General features: G+C 40.1%; 1 pseudogene; it reads left to right on the forward strand.

The window, feature by feature from the left end:
* The window catches only part of LOC148015414 (cysteine-rich receptor-like protein kinase 42), a 113150-nt pseudogene extending 92242 nt beyond the window's left edge, over positions 1–20908 (forward strand).
* The last annotated feature ends 3342 nt before the right edge of the window (positions 20909–24250 follow it).

Genomic DNA, 24250 nt, shown 5'->3' on the forward strand with positions numbered 1-24250 from the left:
ATCATCTTCTGCCAAGGCTTGCAAGTGAGGGCTAGATGAATGAAGGTAATGTAGTACCTGTTATTGTCATGAGACAAGGGATTCAAGTGCACTTAACTGTAACTCCAAGGAGATGGTCAGGTTATGGTTTCCTCGGGTGCCACATTCAGCCACTTTGATAGTGGTCAAGCAAAAAAATCAAGAATATGACTCTATATCTAGTGAAATATTTGTTGAGGAAAAACCAAGTCTCAAGGTTGCAGTGCAGAAATGCCTTCCAGAATTACTTCAAACTTTTACTACTGTTAAAGGCTGATCCATCCTGGATTTAGACATCACAAATATATTTTGCCAAATGTGTCCATAGTTGGTTATTTTTATGCTCTTGGTGCCTTTTGGTTTAGTACTTTTTGGTATTTTAGTTGGGAGCATAGTTTGGGAGGCAAGGACAATAATGGAACCTGCTTTTGTATCGGCTGGAAGGAAGCTCGACAGGAAAAAAAGAATGTGCAAAATTCAGGCGCAGAGGAAGGAGAAGCTGATTTGAGAGCAATATGCGATAGGCACAGAATCATGATGGTGAGAGGGCTGATACTTTTATGGCAGTGACCATCAGTGGGAATTGAACGGAGGGGCAAAGTTGTAGCAGAATATGAGAGCTTGAAGAAGAACAAGGCCGCAACAAGCCGAAGAGACCCTGTTCCTGAGAGCAACTGAACTGTGGCCACTCTTCCTTCTTTGATCACTGGATTATCAGCTCCAAGAAGTAACTCTGTAGTGACTTTGTTGAAAGCTGCTAACCCCTCAATCGGAAGATATTCTTTGTTCTCGCTCTTCTCTAACATAAGCTTTTCAGCCTTCTTCACAACATTCAAAACAAAAGGCTGTAGGTCCTTTGTCCTGTAAGCTCCCACCCCTAAATTTAGCTTCAAATCGCTTGTGTCTGCTTTGAATGCCTCAGACACTCTCAAAATCGAATTTGGAGGTGCCATGGGAACAGCATGGAATCGAGATGCTTCTGTTGCAACTGTCATGGTCACCTTGCTCACAGACTTCAATTTCAAGCTGGAATGATCGTTCTGGACAGCAGCTTTTCTAAGGCCACAGAAGTTGCGCGCTGGAGAGCATATTTGAGGCACGGCCTGGGAAGAAGGAAGGGAGAGAAGACGAAAGGAGTGTGAACTGCGACAAGAAAGCAGAAGTCCGAGGTTGCACAAAAACGAAAAGGGGAGAGATTTTAGAGGCCTGGGGGGAAACCTCGTAATGTCTGCACATCCAAGATAGCCTCACGGATAGCTATGCCCTTTTCTCGCTCACCCAGAAAACATCTGTACTGGCAGTTGCTCTCCGGGATCATCCTCAATGATGGTCATCTGGCTTATTGGGTCGATCGAAATGCATGTGAAGGATGCTTCATGTTACCCTCCAGAGCATTATCCATAGTTTGGATTGAGGATCTGCATTATTGGAAGTGGGAACCTATTGCAAATTCATGGTTTTAAGAGGATGCTTACCTGAAAATTGTATGCTGGTTTAAAGTGCAGGGACAATTTGAGATGCTTTTCCAGCCTGGACTTTATACAGTGTCATTCAGTGCCACCTACCAATTGCAATAAGAAAGTAGTATAGATTACTTATTCATTTTTGAACATGTTTTTGTGTGTGCATGTGTGTGCGTGTGTATGCGTGTATGTTTTCCAAGAGTTGTAGGTTGAAGAAATAAGGTGAAGACAAATGCTCTTAAGAGCCTATGTGCGCTCCAACATAATATGCCAAATCTATTCTATATATTTTTTAAAAGTTTGGTTTGAGAATCTCAAACCAATGAGAAAATCCCCAAACATATGTGGCATAAAAGGGGAGGTTTGGTATGCAAAAAGATCTCTCTCTCTCTCTCTCTCTCTCTCTCTCTCTCTCTCATTAGTGTGAAGCACTAATATTAGACATTGGTGCTTTGAACCTGAGTGTGAAGCATTGGAGGAAGACACATGATAGTTACATTTATTGAGTACCAAGTTTGAACAATTCGCCAACATTAAATGTTTGAATGGAGGAAGACGCGTGATAGTTACTTTTGAAGAAAAAAGGAGAGGGATATTATCAAATGCGTGTAGAAAGAAATTATGAATGGGCAAAAAGAGTACCAAACTTGTGTGATTGGTTGCTTTAAATTGTATACAAACTCAGAAAAGCCATCTAGCTACATCCATCCCCCCTTCCAACCACTTCACATCAGTGCCATGGGACTGGCACTAAACTAGGAGGGGATGATGTTAACCTCAGCACAAGAAGAAAGTGAAAAAAATGGAAAAGCGCAAGTTGGGTCACCTAAAAGAGGTAGCCCAGGAAGGAATTAGACGCAATGGTTGGAAGAGGCATAATGGAAAATGGCTAAAAGCGCAACGGCGGCCTCTAAAATCAAGTCAAAGGAAAAAGCACATTTTTAAATGCAAGGCGCCCCTAAAACTATTGTAAAAGAGCACCAGGCTCCCTCCTGTGCAAATTATAAAAGGTAGGTGGGCATAGGTAAGAAATAAGGCAAATATAAGCAGCATAGAAGGAAATGGAAAAAGGAACTTGCCACAATGACGGGTCATGTAAAAAAGGATATAAGGGAATGACCGCCCAAAAAGGGATTTAGGATTTTGTTTATAAAGTTGAAATTGTTGGCAAAGTTGACTCTTCTAGCAAGGTGAAGGTAGATTCAGAGAGAGGAGTAGACAGAAGAGAAGGGGTTTGAAGAAATTGAAGACGTAGAAGAATACTCCCAAAAAGATTTAGAAAATGTAGAAGAATACTAACAAAGATGAAGCCTGTTGGTTTCTTTCAGCATTATGAGAAGATATAACTCTAATCAACAAAAATGTGCATAAAATAATACATTCCTCTATGCTTCTCAGATCGCCAATCTGATGCTTCCATTGGCTCCAAAAGGGGGGTAAAATACTGGTACACCTGGCCAAAATTCTGCCAGATCACTCCTTCATCTCCCCCTTCAGAGTGTTGTTAATTTTGGACTTGCATAAGGGTGCCATACAGATTGAATATAAAAGGGATGTGTTTTATTCAATGAAAATTCATAGTTAAGGGTATATATAAATAGTCCTTGAATAGGTGATGTAGAAGATATACATATAGTAAACCCCTCGAAAGTGAGGAAATCTCTTCTTTCAAGTCAGTTTCGTGAAGTGTAATGCACATTGTAGACCACCAAAGTTGTTGTATGAAACTTTGCAATCAATTATGATTCCTCTACTATCTCCAAGAAAGCATATAAGAGGCTTATTAGTTAGCATTTTGTCTAAGGTCCAATTTCCTTTTTTCTTCCTTAACTTCTTTAACTGAGAAACTTCCTTTTTAGATGAACCAAAAATTTCATGAAATTTGCCAATATTGATCAAGTCATCCTTTGCTTTATCCCATACTATCTTCCCATCTTTGTAAACCTTTTGTATGTATACTCTTCAAAATTTTGGGTTCTGGAAGAATAGGTAAAAAGGGGGGATTATGGGCATATGGAAAGGTCCACAAACTTATCCCCAAGGAGGGGTACCTTTGCCTACCATCCAAATCGATCCATTGAAGTTCTTGAATGATGCCTCTCCATTCTTTGATCAAAGCTTGAGCCACTTGAGATTGAGGTATTGAGATGCGAAGCAAGCTATACTCGACATCTTCCCATGTCATATGTTGCCAAACCCCTCATTTAATATGCACTCTAGTAATTCGGCTCCTAATGATGTACATCCAAGGCTAGTCTCTCTAAACTCTTTTAGCAAGCCTACACTAAGAAAGGTAGCATTATCGACCAAACTAGTTAAGCCCAAGCATGTGTTATCCCAATCAATTTTGTGACTATATGCTAGGGAATAGAGTGCCAAGTTTTCTTTTCCTCAAACATCCACAAAAAAACCCTAAATAGTCTTTAACCTTTTCCCATTGGGTTATATTGAAATGCATTATTGTAACAACAAATATAGTTGAATCCATTAAGCTACTCCTCAAGATCACCAACCTCCTAGTTAGGGCAGTTGGATATTTCACACTAGTAGAAAACATATTAAGCTTCATGCCCAATGGGTGATTCCCACACCCATTGGGCAAACCAAGTACTGGGACACTTGGCCATGCTGAATGATTTGAAAACTAAACTAAGACATCCATTGTATGTAACCTCCCCAACCAAGCATAAGGATTTTAGTTTTAGAATTGCTAACTAGAGAGGAAAAAAGGTTTTCAAATTCTTGATAAACATACATTCGAGATTTTGTTGATTTGTCGATAAGCTTGCACAATGCATATGTTGTCATTTATGGAGAATAGTACCATAAAGGACTATCCACCTAGAAACAAAAGGCCTCTAATCATCCCATCATGTACTTTCTTATCCACTTTTCTTAGAAGAGGATCAGTGACTATAGCAAAAAGGAGGGGGGCCCCATGGGCACCCTTACCCTATCAATGTTCTTAATGCAAAAGGGAAAGAAATCTATCCGTTTAAGGATATACAAGCATTAGCATTAGTAAGTAGGGTTGCAACCATTTCCTTGAATATTGGCCCAAAGCCCAAGGTTGTAAGAGAGGACAAGATGTGACCACATAATCTAGTCAAACACCTTATCTAGGTCCATGTTCAAGAGGATGAAATTAGTACATGAGCTCAATGCATAGAGTGCAACAGATGGAGGGATATAAAGAAAACTTAAGATAGGAATATGCAAGAAATTGTTCCCAAATGTATGCCTTGCAATCAGAATAAATGTCGATAAAAGCTTCAACATGGACACTAATACTAATGCCTAAAGTGGCATTGACTCTGTAAATCTAAAAGGAAGCCACACTCTAATATTTTGAAGCCAATGCCTCTTTAGGCATTAGTATTAGTGTCCATGGTTCAAAATATTAGATTTTTTTACACGGTGTCGAAGGGTTTGGAAAGCAATGTCGCAACTTCAGAAGTCCTTGATAAATTTCAGGATAGAAAATCAAGCAAGAAAATGAAGTCAAATATGTTATGACAACAAATACTTCTTGTAATGTTGATCAGTTGGGAAGATAAAAAATGTACATGAACATATAGAATTTTGTTTTTATATTGAATGAACTATCTTCAAAAACATAGAAGAATTCTGATAATATGTATCATGTGTATCTCCCTTTTTCAGCATTGCTGTTAGAATAATCAATATGCTTTGGTAACGGAGTAGATAGAATGGAAAATTTTAATAGCTGACCCTTCATCCTCAGCTAGATGATTCCTGCTCCTGGGCGTTGAATTGTGCTAAGATTTTTCCCGTGTTTGATGCTGATGATAAAGCTCTGGTCAATTCAGTTTCTGAATCCATGTACGAAGGGCAAATATGCCATGGGTAATAACAGGCCCTGATGTAACTTAACCAGTCCCACACAAATGGTCTAGCTCCATCGGTTTATCACTAGTTCCATCGGTTTATCAACCAATGTTTCAGCTGTAAGGCCGAAGCACTGTTTCTTCCAATAGGTATTTTGGTAGATTTTAGAGCGAAGAATCTTCTCAACCAGGTTCTAAGGGTTGGTCCCATGGATGCTGCGAGCTGCAGAGTCGGTATGATTCGCCATAGTTGTCCTGCGGGCTAGAACACAAGAGATATAGACAGCTTAAGATTGGAGTTCCGATGATGATATCTGACGCAAGAATGCCATGGCTCCAACAAAGATGCATTCAACTATAACCAGAAGGGTGGAGACCCATTACAAGCTCCATCGTCTTGTTCTTCTTCGTTCGCTTCCTGGTTAGAATCATCCTCTGTCGAGTATTATGTTCGCTGAAGATCATCACCATTAAACTTCGTCCTTCAATACCAATCCTACTCCTCCTCGCAGTCACTCTGAACTCAGAGCTCGCCCTGTTTTCTTCTTGTTAGAGCCTTTTCATCCCTTGTGAATCTTCAAAAATTTATCTATCTTCCTCCATCTCCCGTTGATCCTCTCCTCATCCAGTCAAAACATTCTGTTCATCGAAGTCGCAGAGTACCATCGATGTTGAAAAGCACGAAGGATCACTGAAATTCCCTGCTCTCTATTGTCGATGCTTCCCTCCTCAGTCAATCCTCGAATGCTCTATTCCTTTACGCATTGAATTCGGCACCCTTTTGTAGCCACATCACAAAATTCTGATCCTGCGGAGAGTGTCTTCCTACTTGACCCTGAAGATCCGTGTCATGAATTGTCACAGTAACATCAGTATCGCTCGCCCTCTGTGGTGGATACTGTTTTGGTCGTAGAGGAACCTTCCACCTTCGTGCAATATCGCTCCCTCCAGATTCAGATCATCATTCTGATTCCGAGTAGCAGAGCCAGTTGGAGTAGGGGAAGGAGATGTCGGAAAAAGAAGAGCAAAATCGCGTGTTCCGAGCTCCGTCAAAGCGATCGTCCCCGATGCCCGAATGGCTTTGCATGAAATGGCCTTCTAGCAAGATCGAAGACCGCTCCTCTCAGCTTCTTCGTTGAATTGTCTTCTGTTGTCGATGCTTCGTCGTTGAAGCCTCGTCCTCCTTCATGCACAGCTGATGCAGTGCTCGTAGATCCACCCACCCTGCATTCCCATGTTTCTCTACCCCCGAATACTCTGTTTTTCCCTCCTTCCCAGATTAGCTTCCCCTTCTTTTTCCGTCCCATACGCCTCCTTTTCCCTCCCTCTTTAGCTTTTTTAAAATCTCTCATTAGTCTCCTCCTTCCATGTTTTCTGCGCCTTCCTGACCTTCCTTCCCGATTCCTCTCCAAAAGCGGCCCTTTCTTTTCTCCCCTTTCAAATCTGCTTTTCCCCCCCCTACTCGTACAAACTGGAGAAGTAAGCTGCAGCTTAGCAAGATCTGTTTTCACAGCAAGCACACGGGCACCAGTAGACATAGAACCGATATTTAACATCAACACTTCTCCTTTAGCTAGCTTTGAAACCTTTCCTTGCAAAGCCTACATGTGTTTTTCCATAACCGAAAACCGTGTGATAAGCGCCCATGAAAACATCTCCAAGAATCCATAGAGGCCTTGAAGAAACATCCAAACCCATAAACCCACTAACACATTACATTTAATTACACTCCACAAAATGTTTCTGTGAGCATGGAAGAAACTTGATCACACTCCACAACTCTCTCTCCATTCAGATTCGGAAGACATTCGCACATCTTGCTAGGATACGCTTTGATAAGCTCTCTAGACTCATCATGATCAATTGGTTCTGTGCCCATACTACTGCCATTCACACATAGAACATCCAGTTGTAGATGTTAGAAACATCCTCACGAAACCCATAATCAACATATCTTGAAATAAGTATAGCCATGAGATTGCATCTCAAGTTACCAGTCTCCCAAAACTCCTTGTTCTTCTTCGTCTTCAGCATAGAATAAAAGAGCAAACATAACATCTAAATATGTACAAAGTATCAAATCACACACACAACTTTTGGGTGGTTTTCACACCTCGAATGCGCAGCAATACGACATCCACCCCCTCTAATCCTGTGCATCCTCCGGATGGGCCAACTACCCATGATCGTTATCATCAAGATCCACAAACAGATCAATCTCTTCGTTATGCATTTCCAGTAGATCAACAAGATTATCTGTCATATCATCTGTCTCTTCCATTGGAGTTTCTTGTGGTTGCTCTTCTCTTGAAAATTCTTCCAATGCATAATCCTCATCATTTCTTTTCTTGAAAATCTTGATTCTTTTTCCAGCAATAGGCACTCTAAGCACTGTCCCATCCAATTCTGTCAGCTCATATGTTGCATTATCAAAGACATGTCTGACTATGTACAGCCCAAACCATCTTTTCACCATCTTCCGAAGTGCAGTATGCTGATTTTCAAGGCTGCTATCAAAGACCAATACCCAATCTCCCTCTTCTATTGCTCTAGGCCACAAGCGATGTCTGCTGTCAAACCTGTCCTTATTCCTTAGTCTAGCAACCTTCAACCTGTCAATAGCTAGCTGAATATCCTCTGGTCTCCTCTCCAACTGTCGAATCCGAAGAGCTAAGAGCTCATCTCTCATCAAATCCTCTTGCCAAGGTAAAACAGACCAAGTCAAAGCACAAGTCTCAATCGGCATAATAGGTTTCTGACCATACATCAACTCTGCAGGCATATATCCTGTGGTAACACTATGAGTCATATGATCAGCCTATAAAGCAAATGGTAGAAGTCTTGGCCATTCTCCAATCCGTTCTCTGCATGCTTTGGCTAATGCTTTCACTATCGACGGATGCCCTCTTTCACTCTTTCCATTTCCCTCTGGATTGTATGCTGTGGTTAAAGCCAATTTGATTCCTAGCTGAGAGAAAAACTCCCTAGCTTCATCTGCATCCAATTCACCACGATCCGCAGTGATCTTACCCACACAACCATACCTGCAGAAAATTTCCTCCAATAAGAACTTACACACTGCACTAGTGGTCTTCGTTCTCAAAGATCTGCCCTCAACATGATTGGTAAGATCCTCTCTAGCCAAAACAATGTACCTCATCTGCCATAGACCCATAGGCATGGTAACCAAATCAACTACCCACTTATAATGAATGTATAGCGGATAGGTCGGATGAAGCTCATCTCGATGACGCACTACTGAATACAACTGGCAGTCTCTGCAAGTCTCAACAAAGTGAGAAACATCTCTGTACATGCCTTTCCACCAATATTTCTCCTTGATTTTCTCATAAGTAGCCCACACTCCTCTATGACCAGCCCAAGGACTTTCATGAAACTCCCTCATCACCTGTAGCTATGTCTCTCTATCGCAGACAACCCGCAAAGGTAATCCGCCTCTTTTCTTCGGATGCTTCCAAAGAAATCCGTCCTTGAGAAAATAACCATAGGCTTTCCTTCTGATCTTCTTGAACTCTTCATTCGTCCATTCATCTCTTTTGCTTAGTGTACTAAGGTACCTGCCAATCTGCAACCAATCTCCAACATAGAGTTCTTCTGTGAAAGCTACAATATCATAGACATGACAAACATGATCAACCATAGTGGCTGAAATTTTTGCATCATCCTCTTCTGCAAGTAGAGTCTCCTCATCATCATATCTGGCTCTAGACAACATATCTGCCACTGGATTATCCTTCCCTGCTATGTGTTTAAATTCTGGATTTAATGACTTGATGTATGCAATCCATCTCAGCATAGCTATATCCGGAGTAGAGCAACTCGTAATCATACCAATCAATGGCAAGCAATCTGTCTCTACCACAACTGAAGCTCCAATAAAGTACTCCTTGTCACATTTGAGAGCCGTGACAATCCCCAATAACTCCCTCTTGATTTGCGGATATCTCCTCTGTCTCTCGTTTAGGACTTTCGCCCCAAACCGAATAGCATACCTATTTCCATCTGTATCATCTTGACCCACAACCCAACCTATGCCAATTGGACTAGTGTCAACTGTCAATACAATAGGCCTTCCACAATTATAGTCCGCTTTCCTGAGAGTAGGAGCATTCTGCAATAACTTCTTCAATTTCCACATAGCTCTAGTGTGGCTCTCATCCCAATAAAATTTCTGCCCCTTTCGAAGCAGCTGATACAAACAATCTGCTATGTGTGCAAAATGAGGTATCCAAATCATATAAAACACACAAGCACCAATGAATCTCCGTACCTCTGAAGTGGTAGAACAATACTCCACAATCTTGCCTATAGCATTCACCTTATCAGGTGAGGGTTTCCTGCCATAATATCCACACATATGCCCAACAATGACAACCTCATTCACTCCAAAAACAGATTTTTGCCCTGAAAGTGTCAAGTTCACTTCTTCTAACCTGGCCAAAATCTTCTCACATGCTGAAATATGATCAGCCACAAAGTATCTGCATCCCTGCTCATTTAGGCTCTCATTCTTCTCTTCTTCTGCACACCCCTTAATGGGCACATCATCCAAGAAAGGCATAGTAAGCTGAGGTATGTAATCACGAAGGACCTTATGCATGGCATTCATCATATGCGCAACAGAATTAGTGGCACCTTGAGGCAAGGTACACATCCTGACAAGCCCAATAGGAGTTCTCATGGTGGTTATGTCCCTGCTTTCCAAAGCCAGCTGAAACTGATCATATCCTGAATACAAATCACCCAAAGAATAGATGGCACGTCCAGCAAATGCCTCTGCAAACTCATCCACAACTGGACCTATACCAACATTCCTGATAGTAACTCTGTTCACTGGTTGCATGTCCTGAATAAATCGAAGAGTACCATTTTTCTTTGGAACTGTAAACCACCTGTTTGAGTATGGTGCAGATGAAGGCTCAAGGATTCCCATCCTGATTTTCTCATTCAATAAATCAATCAGCTTTGGCAAGTGTGCCTTAGGCACTGGAATAGGTCGGAGATTCCATGGAATATGAGGAATAGTAAAAATGACCATAGGAGCAACAATATCAGGATTCACACATCCAATCTCATGTGGGAAAAAAGCAAATCCCCTTCCATGATGCTCAATCATCTCCTGAAAGCATTGCTTCTCTATGGGTAACAAGAAATCACCATTTCCAATTTTCAATTCAGCAAGTGTCTCTGCTGAAAATTTATGACCAATATGCTCCGGATTCCTCAAAATTTGCTGTTTAGCAGCCCTCTCTATTTGCTGATCACTGTCAGATGGAAGCGGTACAGCAACCGGCTTCACCTTCTTATCCACAGTTTTGTATTTCGTGTCAACCCTGGCTTCATTATGGTCTTCTGCATTACATAAACCTTGCTGTAAATCAGCAATTCTGCACTCCAATGGCTGAATATTATTAGCCCTCTGCTCTATGGACTGCATAGAAACAACCCCAAACTCTGAATGCTGAAATATTTCAGCAGTAAACTCTGTTGGCTGAAATTTTTCAGCCCTCTGTCTCTTTGAAAGTTGATCATAACTAGCTGGAAACTCTGTTTGCTGAATTTCTTCAGCACTCAACACTCTTTGCTGAGTTACCTCAGCCTCTGACTCAATCTGTGACATAAAATCTGCAATTTCATGAAACATGTCTAGGGACTGCACTAATACATTACCGTGACAATTCAGCATATCAGTTTTCAGTATATCTCCCATCTCTGTCATCGTATCTGCACAAATCACACTGTCATACATCCCATCTATATGCTCATCATCCTCCAAAATTCCTGCATTTTTCAAATTTTTCTCCTTCCTGCATATATACTGCCTGGCAGCTCTAGGCAACTTAGAAGTCTTTTGATAACTCATCAAACTGTTTGCTGAAATCCCAACATAATCGGAGGAGAAAACACTGCTGCTGCCAGGAGGCGAGAACTCCAATCTCCTCTTCTCTATACCACCGTCGTCTCGCGAAACGGCGGTACCTAATGAAAACCCGAATCCCGCACAGTGGGCAAAGGTGCATCTCTGAGAGTATCCCTGTTTCTAACATGGTTCACACATACAGTCATAAATTGAACTGCTCTCATACCATCTTTACTGCGAATCCGTGCATAAGCAGATCCATCATCCATGACCTTTGTTTCCATGCGCATCTCTGTAATGAATGGCTGACCAAGAATTATAGGATACGAGCATGAATCTTGCTCAAAGAAATGAAAATCCTCCTCTACATCACCAATAGAAACCCTGACACTAGGACAAGCAGCATATAAATCACCTGCAATGTTATTGGCGGCTCTCATACGCCACCCATGCTCTACATCCATAGGCCATCTGTTACTCTCATAAACTCCACGAACTATGAGATTAATCTCTGAACCATGATCCACCAATGCAACATAAGGCATCTGTTTCTCTCTAATCTTTACCATCGTCTCTATAGTTGCCCTAGCCCAATGGCTCCACGAAAAGTGACTACGCGGTATCATGACAGGCTCATCAATTTCAGCATAATGCATAGGCTGAACCCTCTTCTCTACCTGCAGAAAAACAGAAGCATTATCAACCATAACCTCATCATCATCCTCATCCAACTCCCCAATCAAAACTCCCTGTGTATCAGTGGTAGCCAATGCATGTCTTTTCCTCTTCAGGACCTCCTGAAACTAATCCTGAAACTCTCTTTTTGAGATGCCCAAAATCTCAGAAATAGTGAAAGTCACCTCACTGCCAAGTATCTTATCATTAAAGATTTTCTTCATGTCTGTAGATGTCTCAATATCGGACATCAATCTGAATCCTGGCTGCTTTCTTTCTCTAGGCTCTTGCCTCTTTTCTCTCTTTTGAGCATCCTCCATCTGTCGATCTGGCCCTGATCGTGAAGACGGTCCTGCAGTAGGTGGAGTAACAAACTCACCCCCTCTAGTCTTCTTAGCTGCACTTGGATTTTCTTCATCCCTCTTACGCTTCTCCTCAACAAATACATCTGCACCATGAGACTTAGCCAAATAAGCATAAATAGAATACCTGTCAACAGGCGAGTCCCAACCTGTCTCTGATCTGATGCTAGAGCCTGCACTAGTCAAAACAATTTGCTGAATTTTCCCCTTGTTTGCAGTCTCCATAGCATAAGTCCATAGCGCTGACTGAGTCTCTGATCCCTTCTCAATCTATACTCCATATGCAGAAGCATCACCTCTAGCTGTCACATAAGAAGTACGCGCAGCCATGACCTCTACTAACTTCTTCATTCCACCTTTACCAAAGTTTGTAGCAAGTGGAGCTCCTGTCTCAGTGTCTTGCCCCCAATATACCAAATTCTGCCTCCTTGCATCCTGGAAAGAGTCACAATCCCTGCAATGCTGATGCTCCGTACTATCACACCAAATACATCTCCGATCTCTCCTAGGTGCACTAGGAGCACTCCTAGGTGCAGTAGGAGCACTAGAAGAAATAGTAGGTACAGTTGAAGCAAATTGCTCCTTCAACTTTCCCACTAACTCCGCTTTGACTGACTCAAGTGTCAAATCTGTGATGCCTTTGATTATGTCATCAAGAGAGGTAGGCACCGATGGAGCGGATGGTTTTGGAGCAGAAGGTGTAGGCATTGGTCGTGGAATAGGAGGAATAGGTGGAGTAGAAACAGTAGGCACTGGCATAGGCCAAGAAACTGGCTGAGGAGGAGAAGAAATAACAGGGATAGAAGTAGGCATAGGAGCAGATGATGGTGTAGGTGTCATGGAACCATTCTGTAGGCGAGTCTTCCATATCCTCCTCTTGGTCAAAGTCGAGACTGCATCCTGAGCATCCTGCCAATCAGTTTTAAGACCCATAGGCTTCGTACGATCTTCAAGAAGCTCACCCAATTCTTCTTGAAGAGCAGGATCTGCAGCTTGCAAGAAAAGCTCAACTTTTTCAACATCCAATGCTCTTTGTTCAATGGCATCAAGCTGACTATACCTCTCTTCTAATTCTCGAATCAACTCCGAAGCAGCGAGACCTTTGTTTGGCATGTAGACCCACTCTCGGAGTGACCGCCGAGTAGCCATACCAAAGTCCTCAAGGAAGTATTCTTCTTTCAGGGCCTTCTTAAAATCTTGCCAATGTGTATTTTGAATAAAAAGATCAGTCACTTTTGTCCTCAAAGCAGGTGTGACAAGACGAAGGAAGTACTTACTCATAAGTCCAGCAGGAACTCCAAAAAACCCCATCTTGATCTCATATGTCTTCAAATATGCTGAAACATTATGCCCGTCAAATAGCTTCTTCTCATTTTCAACTGCTTCAATAGCTTTAGTCGCACTGTTTGCATTCTCCTGCTCCGAATAGAGTTGCCTTTGCTGAGACAACTGCTGTTGATGCAATTGTTGTTGCTGCTGCATATACAATTGTGTTTGCTGATTTTGGAGCTGCATATACATGGACATATTCTGCAAAATCTGCTTTAGATCCTCCGTTGAAGTACTTGACGCAGCAGTCATTGATGGAGCTGAAGTAGACGTAGCTGGAACTGTAGAAGAGGCTAAAATAGAGGCTGAAGTATCTCTCATCCTGAAATTTCTGCGACGCTTTCACGTCGGGTTCACCAAAGATGTCAAAGGGTTTGGAAAGCAATGTCGCAACTTCAGAAGTCCTTGATAAATTTCAGGATAGAAAATCAAGCAAGAAAACGAAGTCAAATCTGTTATGACAACAAATACTTCTTGTAATGTTGATCAGTTGGGAAGATCAAAAATGTACATGAACATATAGAATTTTGTTTTTATATTGAATGAACTATCTTCAAAAACATAGAAGAATTCTGATAATATGTATCATGTGTATCTCCCTTTTTCAGCATTGCTGTCAGAATAATCAATATGCTTTGGTAACGGAGTAGATAGAATGGAAAAGTTTAATAGCTGACCCTTCATCCTCAGCTAGATGATTCCTGCTCCTGGGCGTTGAATTGTGCTAAGATTTTTCCCGTGTTTGATGCTGATGATAAAGCTCTGGTCAATTCAGTTTCTGAATCCATGTACGAAGGGCAAATATGCCATGGGTAATAACAGGCCCTGATGTAACTTAACCAGTCCCACACAAATGGTCTAGCTCCATCGGTTTATCACTAGTTCCATCGGTTTATCAACCAATGTTTCAGCTGTAAGGCCGAAGCACTGTTTCTTCCAATAGGTATTCTGGTAGATTTTAGAGCGAAGAATCTTCTCAACCAGGTTCTAAGGGTTGGTCCCATGGATGCTGCGAGCTGCAGAGTCGGTATGATTCACCATAGTTGTCCTGCGGGCTAGAACACAGGAGATATAGACTGCTTAAGATTGGAGTTCCGATGATGATATCTAACGCAAGAACGCCATGGCTCCAACAAAGACGCATTCAACTATAACCAGAAGGGTGGAGACCCATTACAAGCTCCATCGTCTTGTTCTTCTTCGTTCGCTTCCTGGTTAGAATCATCCTCTGTCGAGTATTATGTTCGCTGAAGATCATCACCATTAAACTTCGTCCTTCAATACCAATCCTACTCCTCTTGCAGTCACTCTGAACTCAGAGCTCGCCCTGTTTTCTTCTTGTTAGAGCCTTTTCATCCCTTGTGAATCTTCAAAAATTTTTCTATCTTCCTCCATCTCCCGTTGATCCTCTCCTCATCCAGTCAAAACATTCTGTTCATCGAAGTCGCAGAGTACCATCGATGTTGAAAAGCACGAAGGATCACTGAAATTCCCTGCTCTCTATTGTCGATGCTTCCCTCCTCAGTCAATCCTCGAATGCTCTATTCCTTTACGCATTGAATTCGGCACCCTTTTGTAGCCACATCACAAAATTCTGATCCTGCGGAGAGTGTCTTCCTACTTGACCCTGAAGATCCGTGTCATGAATTGTCACAGTAACATCAGTATCGCTCGCCCTCTGTGGTGGATACTGTTTCGGTCGTAGAGGAACCTTCCACCTTCGTGCAGTGTCGCTCCCTCCAGATTCAGATCATCATTCTGATTCCGAGTAGCAGAGCCAGTTGGAGTAGGGGAAGGAGATGACGGAAAAAGAAGAGCAAAATCGCGTGTTCCGAGCTCCGTCAAAGCGATCGTCCCCGATGCCCGAATGGCTTTGCATGAAATGGCCTTCTAGCAAGATCGAAGACCGCTCCTCTCAGCTTCTTCGTCGAATCGTCTTCTGTCGTCGATGCTTCGTCGTTGAAGCCTCGTCCTCCTTCATGCACAGCTGATGCAGTGCTCGTAGATCCACCCACCCTGCATTCCCATGTTTCTCTACCCCCGAATACTGTGTTTTTCCCTCCTTCCCAGATTAGCTTCCCCTTCTTTTTCCGTCCCATACGCCTCCTTTTCCCTCCCTCTTTAGCTTTTTTAAAATCTCTCATTAGTCTCCTCCTTCCATGTTTTCTGCGCCTCCCTGACCTTCCTTCCCGATTCCTCTCCAAAAGCGGCCCTTTCTTTTCTCCCCTTTCAAATCTGCTTTTTCCCCCCCTACTCGTACAAACTGGAGAAGTAAGCTGCAGCTTAGCAAGATCTGTTTTCACAGCAAGCACACGGGCACCAGTAGACATAGAACCGATATTTAACATCAACACTTCTACTTTAGCTAGCTTTGAAACCTTTCCTTGCAAAGCCTACATGTGTTTTTCCATAACCGAAAACCGTGTGATAAGCGCCCATGAAAACATCTCCAAGAATCCATAGAGGCCTTGAAGAAACATCCAAACCCATAAACCCACTAACACATTACATTTAATTACACTCCACAAAATGTTTCTGTGAGCATGGAAGAAACTTGATCACCCTCCACAACTCTCTCTCCATTCAGATTCGGAAGACATTCGCACATCTTGCTAGGATACGCTTTGATAAGCTCTCTAGACTCATCATGATCAATTGGTTCTATGCCCATACTACTGCCATTCACACATAGAACATCCAGTTGTAGATGTTAGAAACATCCTCACGAAACCCATAATCGACATATCTTGAAATAAGTATAGCCATGAGATTGCATCTCAAGTTACCAGTCTCCCAAAACTCCTTGTTCTTCTTCGTCTTCAGCATAGAATAAAAGAGCAAACATAACATCTAAATATGTACAAAGTAACAAATCACACACACAACTTTTGGGTGGTTTTCACACCTTGAATGCGCAGCAATACGACAACGGTGTGCGCATAGCGGCACGACAACGTGATATAAAGTGATCGCTCTAACTTTGCTTATGATATTTTGGCATTCAATAGCAACTTCTTTGAGCCTTGGAGGCCTTATTTAGTAACACTTGTAGAGTTTTGTATTAATGGATGTGATCCATTGCTAAGGACTTTGGAGAAGAATGTAAGTGAAGGAGCTATGGAAGGTTTGCATTTACTAGATAGGCAAGTTTTCAATGGGAAGATGTTTGTGCTGTTGATGATAAAAATATACTGAGAGAAAAAAAGGATTTCTTAGTGGCTCTAATGGAGCCATGTGAGAAATTGGTGATCCTCTTCAACTTAGTAGTACACATTCACTAAATCAAAATCACATTGATCAATTGTGAGGTGGAAGAATTTGATTGACTGGTGGACTATGGGTTTAAACTAATAGACCCTAGCAAGATTTTCAAATATCTAGGTTGTTACTATCAACACTTCTTCAAGAAAAGTTTGAACGGATGCATATTAAGGTTTAGAAAAAGTCATAAATATGGAATTGAGTTCCATTGAGTAATGAGTGACATACTTTGGGCTTCTTCTTAATTTCTTGTACTGCTCTTTTCTAATTAAAAGGTTGTGGCTAGCTTGAGAATGAAAATAGGAGGGAAGATGACTCCTTGATTTGTTAAATATCGTTTTGTTGATCCATTAGCCAAATTACTGCATAACAAAGGAAGTAGAAAATGCATATATCTATGGGATGAAGGAACAATCCAATTTAAGTGCATCAATTTGACTAAAGTGGGATGAATTAGATATGTGATGAAGACAAAGAAATAATCTTGGATTACAACAAATTCAAAGTCTAATATGCGCTACTATTGAATAGATAATGATTATATCTAATTATTTCAAATTCTTAGAAAAAGGATTCAATTTTCTTTATTCTAGCTATATCAAAATAGAGATTACTACAATCATGGTATTATTTTCAAACATCAAAAGGTATAAAACTCATTAAATGGCATAGTGATGATGTGCTTTGTAAAAGATTGAAGGCCTCATAAAAGTTGGGTGTGGTTTTTTTAGCATCTTATTTTGCATATATTAAGTTATTGTACACCTTTTTACACATAAATAAATTTAGAATGTGCATACGAGTAATTATATCATATAAAAGATCAAGATCAAGGAGATATGCAAGTAGTAGAAACTTGAAGTCAATATTAGATTTTGTGAATTGTGCAAAGGGGAACGTTTGAGCTTGTTACATGCAAAATCAAAAAGGCATGTCATTAAGACCTAAAATAAAAGCTTGGGTATATCTTGACTACTATCCATTTAATCTTGCCTTATTAGAATATCTAATTAAACCATATTAAGCTTCATGAGATCTACTTTTTTTTTTGGATAAATGAGGAATACAATCTAGTTGTACAAGCTTTATGCTTGTAGAATATTTTAAAACATTGAATAAAATGTGAGTTTAAATAGATTCAAAGGATATAGTAGCTTCATTATATAATAAAGGTGAATACCATGTGAACAACCAACCATGCCATAACCAATTCAATTCGTCATACAAAATTATAAATATAGAGTCTTAAGGTATAATTAGTAAATAAAGATGGGCCTATGCTTAGCCTTGCATTGAGTATGGGTGTGTTTATTGTGTGTGTATATGCAAAAGTGCATTGAAAGGACAACTAATTACACCATGATTGAAATCAACACTTGAAATTGTTCTATATGCATTATCAAGATGGCTCCATTCAAAAACCGTTTTCCCCCTTGCATGGGCAAGTTTTGCCAAGTGGTAGCCTTCCAAAACAATTTCCAAAATTTACATGATTGTAGTTGTATATATGGGGGAACAAATAGTATGTGGGGTGAGGAGATGAGTACACATAGGTTGTCTAAGAGTAATCTACTATAGGGACAACTTGGCTCCTTGTCATATGATACCATCTAATAATCCAATATGGTTATGTAGAATAGCTAATGTAGTGCTTATTAAAATAATTCTAACATTCTATAACATTCGAAACCTTATAACTAGCTCCACTCACTTTTGTTTTAGTAAGAAATACATGGATTGAGTTACATCCCCTATCTACTTTAGATGGTTACTTGGTTGCTACCACCTTCCTAAGTAAAGATTTAGCTCATCTCTTGACAAGACCTAAGGCATCCATGCTTCCATGATTGTTTCCACCTTCCTAAGTTTGTGATTTGGTTCATCACCTTACAATATCTAAGAGCTAAGAAATACTTATCTACAAAACCTACATAGATATACTCACTTGGACTACCTAATTCTATAGTGTAGGGACTAAATTGCTTATATGCACTTGAGTGGTCTATTGTATCATCTATGTTGCAATGGCTTGGACCAAGAGAAATTTTGAGGTTCACTTCAAAACCTAGGAATCTTTTTTCTCCTCATTGTCACATGTTTAAAGTAGTCTCAACATGTTTTTTTGGCTAGTAAGATATTAACTCTAATGTTGATGCAGGGAGCTTTACCTGATGCCAGGAGGCATATTCCACGGTGGATTCCGTGAGGTTTTACGGTGGATTCCGTAAACTTAGATAACCGGGGCTCATACGCAAAGAGGATTCTTTGTGCGAGAAGTTGATGGGGACGCCTGTCCTTTTCGGGCGTTTCATTAATTTAGTGTGTACATGGGTGATTCCATAGCGGGTGATTCCGCAAAATGCATATTAAATTAATAAACGTTTATGAGTTTAGAGTGCGCACTCGTAATAAATTAAGGTTAGGATTTATTTCTAACCAGTTGATTTATTTATGTAGCTGAAGACTGCTAGGTATTCACTTTTGTCGGTTTAATTGTGTTATTTTACTAACGATTGTGAATGCTTCAGTTGATGTGTGGAAAAGGACAGACGTCCCCATCAACTTCTCGCACAAAGAATCCTCTTTGCGTATGAGCCCCGGTTATCTAAGTTTACGGAATCCACCATAAAACCTCACGGAATCCACCGTGGAATATGCCTCCTGGCATCATTACCAAATGGACAACAAATTGCAGTAAAGAAGTTATCATCATCAAGCACGCAAGGGAAGAACAAGTTCATGAATGAAGTAAATATCATAAGCAATGTGCAACACAATAACTTGATAAAGCTATTAGGGATATGCACGGAAGGCTCTAACAGAATCCTAGTTTATGAATATCTCCCAAACAAAAGTGTGGATAAGGTCTTATTTGGTATGATGACACTTATTACTCACACATGCATGAGGATATAAGAAGTGGTGAAGTAGTGCTATTGATAAGGGTTTCTTTTCTTGTCGGTAGGGGACTCGATGGAGGAGGGTATACCAAAGCTAGATTGGCCTACTCGTTTTGGGATCATTCTGGGCATGGCTCATGGTTTGGCGTACCTTCACGAGGAGTGCCACGATCATATCGTCCATCGAGATATTAAGTTAAGTAACATTCTGTTGGATGACCGTCTCAACCCAGTTATTGCGGATTTTGTCCTCACGAGGCTCCTCTCGGAGGACGAGTCACATATAAACACAAGGGTGTAAGTGTATGACTTATTAATTCCTACAATATTATTGATGGGAGGGGATGATTATTAGATATTCCTTGTGCCTATCATATATATGCTAGCTTTACCATAGATAGAGTAGCAAGTCGAATTATGTGCATAATGCCCTAGTGTACTAATTAATTACATTTTATTCTTCATATGAAACAGGATATCTCACCCCTGAATATGCTATCCATGGGGAGCTCAGTGAGAAGGTTGATGTCTTCAGCTTTGGTGTCGTTAGCCTTGAGGTCGCAACCCAAAGGAGGAACTTCAATGGAGGAGTTCTTGACTTGGTAAGAGATGGATGCATCAGCCTTCCTTCATGAGCTATTATATATTGGGATATTCATTTACCTAATGCTTCTCATTAGGTTTTGCTTAGAAACAAGCACAATGGCCATTAATTAAGTCTTCCCTTCTATAGTATATTATATTATTAAACCAATTGCTTTGTTGAAACTTGTTGTACTAGTAGGCATGGAGATTGTTCTAACAAAGGCAACAGTTGGAGCTTGTAGACCAACGTCTAAGAAGTGATGCCTTGTCTACTGGAGAACTTTTGTGTGTGATTCATGTTGCCCTCTTGTGTACGCAAGCAAGTCCCACATTGAGACCAACCATGACAACAATAACCATGATGCTTTCTGGGGAGTATGAAGTGTTATAATTACATACGAAGCCACCTTTTGTGGACCTTACCACAAATAATTCTAAACCTTCTACCAATTGAATATCCAATCATAGCTCATGGTCCTATGTAGAAAGGGGATTTTAGATAGTTACTCCACACCTACAACTTCTTGTGTTAATCCAAAAAGGAAAAAAAAAAAGTCATATTTTGCTCTACATACACTAAGCCTTATGATCGAATCAGGTATTTATCTCTATAAAGTTACTTTTAAACAAATGTGGGTCAAGATTGATAAAGCACATTAACGAAGGTGAGTGGAAGACTCAATGCTCTTGTTTGCCATTCGAGAATAGATGTATGTTGATAGGTCTCCATTTCACATGTCTATATGCATTATATGCATGTGTGAGTGTGTGTGTGTGTGTGTACATGCATTGTATGCATATATGTGTATGTATGTGTATATGTGGATGTGTGTGTCTATACATGTGCATGTGCACATGTTTGTATGTGCATATTTTATAAGTGTGTGTCTATTATCTCTCCCTTTGCTCTATCTCTCTCTCTCTCTCTCTCTCTCTATATATATATATATATATATATATATATATATATATATATATATATATATATATATATATTCTCTCACTCATATATATTTACATGTGTATGAGCATGTCTCCACATACACACACACACACACACACACACACACGTATATATGCATACATGTGTGTACACTCGAGGAGGTCAATTTTAAATGTATGTATGTATTACATGAGTTCAACGTAAGGGAGTTTCAAAATACCATTTTTACACACTTTTAACATACAAAAGGGTCCCATATGAACGGTTTACTTACATATTGAATAGAAAATGGTTATGTTTTATTAAGAAAAAATTTACAAGTAAGGATATTTATAAATAGGCCTTGAACACATGTGATATATAGGATATACGTATAGTAAACTACCCGACTGTGTACATACTTGCATGTGTATATGTACATATATTATTTAATATCTTTTTATAGTCTATGTATATTTGTGTGTGGTTTTAGAGTATGTATATATTGCATGAATATCTTCAACAATTAAAACTATTAACCCATCCTATAATCTTCAATGAAAAAAGAAACTCAACTCTTTTTTTATTGTATATGCGCATTTGTGGATGTTTTTAGAGTATATATACATTGCATGCATATGTTCAACTATTAAAATATCATTTCATTTAATATGTCTAATCAAAAAACAAATTCATCTCTCTCTCTAGAAAGAGAGAAAGAAATCGAGAGAGAAAGACAGGGAGGGAGGGAGGGAGGGAGGGAGAGCCACATACACTTGTTCAAAGACTCACCTTTCCCCTTTTCATAATCATATCCTCTTTTCATAATTCATCACAAAAGAGAAAGAGAGAGTGTGTCTATTCTCTCACTATGTTAGAGGACTTAGCAAAATATAGAAGATGGATGAATCAACCATGCTTACACATAGATGTCAATTGAAGATAATAATTAACTATAGTAGGTGCAGTCTTGGGAGGTTCACCTTCTAGGAATAATTCACAAACTTCTCTCAAATTGAGCTAAGAATGATTTGTTTCTTCTTATGAAATATAGTACTAGATTAATTATAGACATATTTATATCAACCCCTCAAATAGGGGAGATGAAGTCTAGTTGGAAAAACAATATAGCTATACTCACTTGGATCCTTGTAAACATCCCTGGTAGAGCAATTCTTCTTTCTTCATCCTTTCAAAACAATAGAAAATTACTACTATTAGTATTGCTAGAATGAATGAGTTGAGAGGAGAGAGGAGAATGAGCAGAAGAGAGAGAGAGAGAGAGAGGAAGAAGAAGGGAGAGAAAGACTAGAAGAGGAGAGAGAAAGACATGAAAAGGGAGAAAAGGAGGAAGGAAGCCATGAAAGCTGAAGGAGAAGGTGAAGAGTTAGTTCTTGATTATGTCTCGATGTCCTAAATCAGTCTCTTATACCTTATATATCCTAGTCAATGTGATTGGGTATCTAACTCCTAGTTTTCGTATATCTTGCTCATTACTACATGTATATCTTACTCATTACATTCCATCTCAACCTTGAAAGTTTTTACTCTAAAAAATAAAAGACAACTAGAGGAACTTGACAGAGTGGTTAAGGATTGGAGGTGCAGAATACTATTCTAATCCACATTACACTAAAAATTTTGGGTGAAAGACTATGGACATCATATTGTCCACTACAGACATGTTGAGGTAAATCTGCCATAACTTTTGATGGAATACTCTAAATAGGGCATGCCACATATCAAAACGAAGCTTATGAGACAGACAGTTTCATTCCATGTAGGAAGCACATGGCTATAACTAAGACATGTACAAAACTATTCTAAAATAGTGTGCATTGTGCAAGTAGTGTGGAGTCAAATAAAGGGGATATATCCAACTAGTATTACACCTTGGGCCTCTTCAAGATGAGAAAACTCTTCCACAATGGTGGCTGGGTGCCAAGAGGCTTCTTCCAGGGGCAGGCCTTGCCATTTGATGAGATATTCCTTGATGGATCGAGATCTCAAGTGTTTATCTTGCTACCCAATGATTGCCTCAAGGATATACTAAATGATGTCTTATTTGTCTATCGGAGTTAGCTCTTCCACATAGTCCACTGAGGTCCCAATGAAAGGCTATCTCAAACGGAGAAATACCAATGTTAGAGTAGGTGGATTTGTTATTTTAAAAATTCAGCCAAGTGGAGCTACATATCCCAATTGTGTTGTACATAATGGCAAAAGTACCATAGAAAGGTCTCAAGCCATTCATTTACCCTTTCAGTGACTATCAGTTTGTGGGCGATATGTAGTGGATGGAGCAAGCTTGGTGTCCATAGATATAAAAACTACTTGCCAAAATTTGCTCATAAACTTGACATCCTAATCATGCACTATGACTTGCAATAACCCATGGAACTTAAATGCATGCTTCATAAACTAAGTGGCCACTTGAGAGGCAGTGTATTGCATCTTAGTTGGGATAAAGCGGGCAAAGTTAGTGAGGTAGTCGACTACTACATACATATTGTTCCATCCTTTCTTGGTAATGGGGAGGCCAATAATGAAATCCATAGTGATATGCGTACATTTCCCTTTAGGAATAGGTAGGGGTTGCAAAAGACTGGTGGGTCTAAGCTTGATGTCCTTGTTCTATTGGCATGGGATACAACTAGCCACAAAATCCTTAACATCCCTCCATAGACCCTTCTAGTGAAAGTTGTTAGTAATCCTATCGTATGTTTTGAAAACACTCGAATGACTAGCAGTGGGGTAATAATGCATCTCTTTCATGATCTTTCGCGTGAAGGGAGAAGAAGTGTGGGGGATGACAATCTTACCATGGGACCTAATAAGGCCATGTTTGAGCTTATATTGGGAGTTTTTATCCATTACCCCATGCTATAATTTTTGAAATATGTGACTGAAGTCCTCATCCAACAAATAGGCTTCTTGAAACTCCTCAATCCAATCACTATGCAACTCTAAAATGGAAGAGACTCTGCATATCCACATTGAGAGTGA

Source organism: Lygodium microphyllum, chromosome 24 (assembly GCF_053477565.2).
Source record: "Lygodium microphyllum isolate KBCC chromosome 24, Lygodium_microphyllum_v1.1.10, whole genome shotgun sequence".
Lineage (NCBI taxonomy): Eukaryota > Viridiplantae > Streptophyta > Polypodiopsida > Schizaeales > Lygodiaceae > Lygodium > Lygodium microphyllum.